We start from the raw sequence: 7,500 nt of genomic DNA, 5'->3' as shown, positions 1-7,500 counted from the left end.
CAAAACTTTACAGACACTATAGTGTTAAACTGGCTCTGTGTTAAACTGGCAGACCTGAATGAAGTGAATTAGAGGTGTAGGTATGTGTATTATTATATTAAACAGAGAATATTCCTGAAAAACCTTTTTACTCCCTTCATTTGATGCCATGATAAAATATTTCAGACACTGTCAAAACTGATCAGATTTCCCCAGTGAACATTTAACTGCATGTATATTAATCCTAACAACTTTGTTTTCAACTAAATGGGTAGCAGAAAGATCATGCTACAAAAACAATTTTAAAATATATTGAAATACTAAAATAGAATTAACAAATTCTTATTTTTATTTTTGAATGTTGCAATATGACACATTGTGGTTTTATTACTTTTACATATTTTAGAAAACATCTGTTTATCTAATTAATTTAGATCTGTTTTATCACTGCCGAACCAGAAAGAAATATATATTGTGATATATTGTGATATTACATTGAATTGATGTTACATTGAATTGATGTTCTCCGGTCCCTAATTATGCGATAACCAATGAAGACCCAAGTCCTTTTACTTTTGATACTTGACTACATTGTAATCTAACCTGGGCGTAACTTTGGACAACCAGTTGTCATTGTCAACTCATGTTTCTAATCTAACCCAGTCTTGCAGATTCCTCCTTTGTAACATACAAAGGATTTGGCTCTTTCTCTCGCAGGAAGCTACCCAGGTGCTTGTGCAGTTTCTTGTGATCTCAAAACTAGACTACTGCAACTTGCTACTTGCTGGTCTTCCTCTAAGAGCCATCAAACCTCTACAACTGGGCCAGAATGCAGCAGCATGACTGGTCTTCAATCTTCTGAAGTTCACACACATCACTCCACTGCTGCGCTCCCTTCATTGGCTCCCAGTAGCTGCACACATCAGATTTAAAACCTTGATGCTTGCCTACAAAGCCAAAAATGGACCAGCCCCTTCATACATGAGGTCAATGGTCAAGGCCCGATCCGTACCTCGAGTACTTCAAACCTCAAGTACAGCTCGGCTTGAAATACCTTGCTTCAGGTCTCATGAAAGACAAGCATCGATACTATTTTCTGTCCTGGCTCCAAGATGATGGAATGACCTCCCACTTGTTGTCTGGACAGCAGAGTCCTTTGCAGTCTTCAAATGCAGACTGAAGACCCATCTATTTGCAGAATATTTAAAGGACAACTGACACTGCTCCCTTATTGACTGACTAAATTAGTACTTATTGTAGGGTATTGTTTATGTTGTTTAACAAACTCTACCACTTATTGTTTATAGCACTTATCATTGTTTAATAAAGACCTCATTTATTTTGTACTTTTAGGTATCAGCATTCATCCCTGTATTCTACAGTATTCTAGTTAATTGGTATGTTGGACTCTAACCTACTGTATTGTACTAGGATGTATTCTATGAGTAAACAACAAAGCACATTGGTAAGTCGCTCTGGATAAGAGCGTCTGCTAAATGCCATAAATGTAAATGTAAATGTAAAATATAAATGAAATATGTCTTTACTACAATAATATTTTTACCAAGAGCATTTATACTTTCTAAAATATCAATTATATTTATTTATATATTTGTTTGTTTGGTTGGGTTTTTTAATATTTTTTCAAGTACTGGATTTTTGTATGTCATCTGCCACTGGTTGTAATTGGCTAGTTCTCTCAAATTGCTTGTCATATTACTATTTTCCATTTGTGGGTTTTAAGGAGTAACAAGCTAGAATGTAATCTTATTACTTATTTACTTATCACTGTTATTTTCCTGGGAAGTAATGAGTAAATACTGTTTGAGAGAAGGAATCAATAAGTAACCCTTTCTGTTTGTTTGTTTGTTGGCTGTTTTTAATGGATGTTGCTGCCAGGTGTTATCAATCCTACAGAAGGCCAAGCAGTCTACAATCAACTACCACTTTTCCTCACCCAGAACCAGCTGCATGATCCCAATCAGTCTGGCTACAAACCAGCACATTCTACAGAAACAGCCCTCATAGCAGCGATGGAGAAACTTCATGCTGCTAAAGCTGACAAACTGTCCACCGTTTTGATTCTTCTAGACCTTTCCTCAGCCTTTGACACAGTAAACCATAACGTTCTCCTCTCTTTTCACTCCAGCCTTGGTGTGACTGGCTCTGCATAGAAATGGTTTCAGTCCTATCTGGAGGGACAGTCATATCAGGTAACATGGAGAGGATCCACATCCAATCCATGTAGACTCTCCACCAGTGTTCCACAGGGCTCAGTGCTAGGCCCTTTTCTCTTCTCTGTGTATACTTGCCCTCTTGGTGGTACCTCAGCATGCTTGACTGACAACTTCATAGATGACAGCTCACCACTTGAAGCTCAACCCCAGCAAGACTAAACCTCTATACATCACCAGAACTCCCAGCCCGCACCATGACCTCACTGTTTCTTTCAGGAACTCCCTGGTCTCACTGTCTGATGCTGTTCATAGCCTTGGCATAACTTTAGACAGCCAGCTATCATTCTCAACTCATGCTTCTAACCTGTCTGGTCATACAAAGCATTCGGAACTTTGTCTCTCAGGAAGCTATTCTCTGTACTGGCTCCCATATGGTAGAACGGACTTCCACTGGCTGTTTGAACAGCTGTCTTCAAACACAGATTGAAGACTCACCTATTTATTTTAAATGACCATTAATCCTGTGCCTATAGACATTTTGTACTACTGTTGATTAACTGAACACTTATTGTTAAGTACTGTTTGGTATTTAATTTGTCACTGTTTGATAAAGTACTTATGCTCATTTTGCATTTCTTCTAGGTATCAGCATTAATTCCTGTATTTAGCAGTATTCTAGTTCAACAGTACCTTTGACTCTAACCTACTATACTATACTAGGATACATTTTATTAGTAGGTGAAAAGTATTGTTGTAAGTTGCTCTGGATATGTACAGAAAATGTAAATGTAAATGTACCCTAGTATTTCCTATGCTTACTTGCGTAAGGGTGCATAACATTTAAGATTTATTGTAAATCTCTGAAGGGAAGAGTAATGAGATTGTACTTTAATTCTCTTGGTTATAATCTCATTAATTACAATGTCAACTTTGTATTTTAATTACAGGTATGATTGTTTTGGAACTTGTCTAGATTTTTCCAGACATGGAATGTAACACACATCATTGTTACATCATCAATGAAGGTCTTAATTCAAGTGACCAAGACTCCAACAACACTACTGCGCCAGTTCTCCTCATTCAAATATAGTGTCTGTGACTACACTGAGCCAATACCACTGAGCTACACTCATGGTGCTTTGCAATTAATACACAATAAGATATGGTGATCTACTTATAGTTTACAGACTACTTATAGATTTCAATTTCCACCTTTTTATAATTTCCAGTAAACTGGTGTTATACTGTGAAAGAAAAGTTTATTCTCTGAATAAAATATTCTGGGCCATTAGTCAGATCCTGGATCCTTAACAGCAATTTTATCCTAGTAAATTAGAGAATTTTATAAGTTGCACTCCTGAAAGGCAAACACTGTTGCAAGAGAACTAGCAATACTATTTAAACACGGTTTCCAGAGAACTAACAATGGCATTTTAAACACTGCTGCCAGAAAACTAACAGTGGCATTTTAAACAGTTTCCAGAAATCTAATTAGAATTTACACACTGCTGGCAGAAAACTAACAGTGGCATTTTAAACACTGCTGGCAGAAAACTAACAGTGGCATTTTAAATACTGCTAGCAGAAAACTAACAGTGGCATTTTAAACACTGCTGGCAGAAAACTAACAGTGGCATTTACACACTGCTGGCAGAAAACTAACAGTGGCATTTTAAACACTGTTGCCTGAAAACTTAAGTGGCATTTTAAACACTGCTGCCAGAAAACTAACAATGGCATTTTAAACACAGTTTCCAGAAAACTAACAGTGGCATTTTAAACACTGTTGCCAGAAAACTATCTAGAATTTACACACTGCTGGGAGAAAATTAACTGTGGCATTTACACACTGCTGCCAGAAAACTAACAGTGGCATTTTAAGTACAGTTTCCAGAAAACTAACAGTGGCAGTTTGTTGTCAGAGATATGGCATTTACATATTGTTGTCAAAGAGAAGAACTAACAATGATATTTGCACACTTGCAATAAATATCAATTCATCACACAGCATTTTCTCAGCCTATTGTTGAGTTCTGAACCTTAAGACTTTGAGTGTTGATCTTTTAAAACTGTAAGATCAACCATGTTATTAAAAATACAAACCCACTCAGTCACATAGCACCCACTCAGTCACATAGCACAAGGAAGTGTAAGTCATTAAAATCATGTTCTGCAACAATAACAACACTGAGTGCAGAGGGCTGGTATGGAGCACGGAGGGCCAGAAACGGAATATTAACCTGGAAAAAAACGTTTGCTTTGTGTGAGGAAATCCTATCCACTACTACTCCCAGACAAAAAGTAGTAACGCAATGTGTACTAGAAAACACACACATACAAACACAAACACCATAAACTATTTTACTTACATTTGGAAATGTATATCACAAAATAACACACTAGTTATTGTATGTATAGCAAACCAGGAAGGTTGGGTTTCCAAATGGCAATTATGTCCATTTTTTTCCAATTCCAAATTAAAATAGACATTTTATTTCAGAAATAAGGATGGCTGTCTCTGTTTTACTTCGTGACAAGCCTAAAGCTATGTAGGTGCCACTTCAGACTTTCTCACCAAACACTGTGTTTCAGTGTACCTCACTATGGTGCCACAGTCTGGTGTTATCACATTGTACCACGCAGGACCACAGCACAAAATACTGAGATCTAGTTTAGTCCAACTTTCCCTTCTAATTCCACCTTTCTTTGGTTTTCCTAAAATATCTGGCTCTAAGTCTGGATTTGGATCTGCACTAAGTCTCTCTTTAGAACTACAGAGAGTGAAATATATGGTTCTAACCAGAATATTCTGCAGTAGTGTCCAACAGTTCCTCAATGGTAGAATAAAATCAAACCATATATCCAAGTGTAGTGGCTGTATTCTGCTAGAAAGGGGTTTTTATATTTAGAGGGATGGTATTTCCAGTAAGCAACCCAGTGAAAACCATTCTGTCGGTATATGAGAAGTCTTCCTGCCTCAGGCCTAAATGAGTGTGTCCTAACCCATTCAAAATACTCCATAATTAACCACACTACACTTACTAACATTCTAATACGACACCATTAAATACTTGACAGAAATACTTGACCCAACACCAACAACATCACTCATCACTACTCAACACTGCCACACACTATCCAGCAACACCCAACACCCTCAGCCTCTGCTCCCTTTACAAACATTTAGTGTCTGATGTTTTAAGTTAGGTGACAAGCAGGTCTTCTTTCTATATTGGCTATTTGACCCAAACATGAGAGAAACTAGGATCATTTCACTGGGTGTAACCATAGCTACCTGATAGACTATCATAGAAATTACCTGTGATAATCACAATAACAATACCAGATGTTCAGTTTGAGCTCTGATCTCCATCAGTCAATGCAAAGTCCTGGGACTGATACTGCATGTCCCATCACACAGTATCTCACCCTGAGATCCCACAATGTACACCAAAAATATCTTCACAAACCCTAATTAATACACCTGATACCAGGTCACAATAGATAATAAAGGACACACACACACACACATGCAGTATGCTTGTCTCTATCAGAGCATAAATGGATATGGCCATTCCTCTTTCAGTATCTAACTGTGAAGAATACAGAATATCAGACATTTCCAGCCTTCCTCAGGCCTCTGCCCTCTCTCACTCATCCCTCTCACTCCTCTCACTCATCCCTCTCTCCCTCTCTAACTCCTGTCACTCATCCCTCTCTCCTCTCAATCATCATTCTCTCACTCATCCCTCTCTCTCATCTCTCTCCTCACTCATCTCTCTCATCCTTCTCAATCCTCTCTCATCCCTCTCACTCATCCCTCTCTCTTCTCATTCATCCCTGTCACTTATGCTTCTCACTCACTGTTAGTTCATGTCTTATGATTCACTGAATTCCTTTACCTGTCTCAGAGCTCTATATCACTCTGCTCCTTGTCCTGGTGTTGTAAAGGCCAGTGTTCTATAATATCAGTTGTTGTAAAGGCCAGTGTTCTACAGTATCAGTGTTGTAAAGGCCAGTGTTCTAGCGTATCAGTGTTGTAAAGGTCACTGTTCTACAGTATCAGTGTTGTAAAGGCCAGTGTTCTATTGCATCAGTGTTGTAAAGGCCAGTGTTCTACAGTTTTAGTGTTGTAATGGCCAGTGTTCTACACTATCAGTGTTGTAAAGGCCACTGTTCTATAGTATCAGTGTTGTAAAGGCCAGTGTTCTATACTATCAGTGTTGTAAAGGCCAGTGTTCTACATTATCAGTGTTGTAAAGGCCAGTGTTCTACAGTATCAGTGTTGTAAAGGCCAGTGTTCTACAGTATTCATGTTGTAAAGGCAAGTGTTCTATAATATTAGTGTTATAAAGGCCATTGTTCTACAGTATTCATATTGTAAAGGCCAGTGTTCTACAGTATTAGTGTTGTAAAGGCCAATAAAGGTGTTGTAAATGTCAATGTTGTAAAAGTTGATGTTGCGATAATGATTAATAAATTGTACATGCCTACATCTACACCTGGAGGTTTTCCTCACACCTGTCTGTCTGTTACGGCCATCTAGAATCTAAAAGGGTCATGTTTGAAAGTGTGGTGCCTTGTGAACATGCTTGTGGGATTCCCCTGTATGTCTATCTCTGTCTTTGTCTCTGTCTTTATGGCGCCCCAAAGCCTGAAACCTGCAGCATTTCATTTGTCCGCTAGAAATGTCTACCTATCCTTACCTGCACACAGCTGTCTGTCTCTCTTACCTACAGACAACTGTCTGTCTCTTATACCTGCACACAGGTGTCTGTCTCTCTTACCTACAGACAACTGTCTGTGTCTCTTACCTGCACACAGCTGTCTGTCTCTGTTACCTGCACACAGCTGTCTGTCTCTCTTACCTGCACACAGCTGTCTGTCTCTCTTACCTGTACTCAGCTGTCTGTCTCTCTTACCTGCACACAGCTGTCTGTCTCTCTTACCTGCACACAGCTGTCTGTCTCTGTTACCTGCACACAGCTGTCTGTCTCTGTTACCTGCACACAGCTGTCTGTCTCTCTTACCTGTACTCAGCTGTCTGTCTCTCTTACCTGCACACAGCTGTCTGTCTGTTACCTGCACACAGCTGTCTGTCTCTGTTACCTGCACACAGCTGTCTGTCTCTCTTACCTGCACACAGCTGTCTGTCTGTTACCTGCACACAGCTGTCTGTCTCTGTTACCTGCACACAGCTGTCTGTCTCTGTTACCTGCACACAGCTGTCTGTCTCTCTTACCTGCACACAGCTGTCTGTCTCTCTTACCTGTACTCAGCTGTCTGTCTGTTACCTGCACACAGCTGTCTGTCTGTTACCTGCACACAGCTGTCTGTCTCTGTT

The 7,500-nt window shown here is 39.2% G+C and overlaps 1 protein-coding gene across 2 annotated transcripts in view; it reads right to left on the bottom strand.

The window, feature by feature from the left end:
• The window catches only part of sptbn4a (spectrin, beta, non-erythrocytic 4a), a 42,346-nt gene that overhangs the window by 33,051 nt on the left and 1,795 nt on the right, over nucleotides 1-7,500 (bottom strand). The window lies entirely within an intron of this gene.

Source organism: Electrophorus electricus, chromosome 8, assembly GCF_041902795.1.
Source record: "Electrophorus electricus isolate QZ-2024a chromosome 8, ASM4190279v1, whole genome shotgun sequence".
NCBI classification, from domain to species: Eukaryota; Metazoa; Chordata; class Actinopteri; order Gymnotiformes; family Gymnotidae; genus Electrophorus; species Electrophorus electricus.
This window is presented reverse-complemented; position numbering and strand designations above follow the sequence as displayed.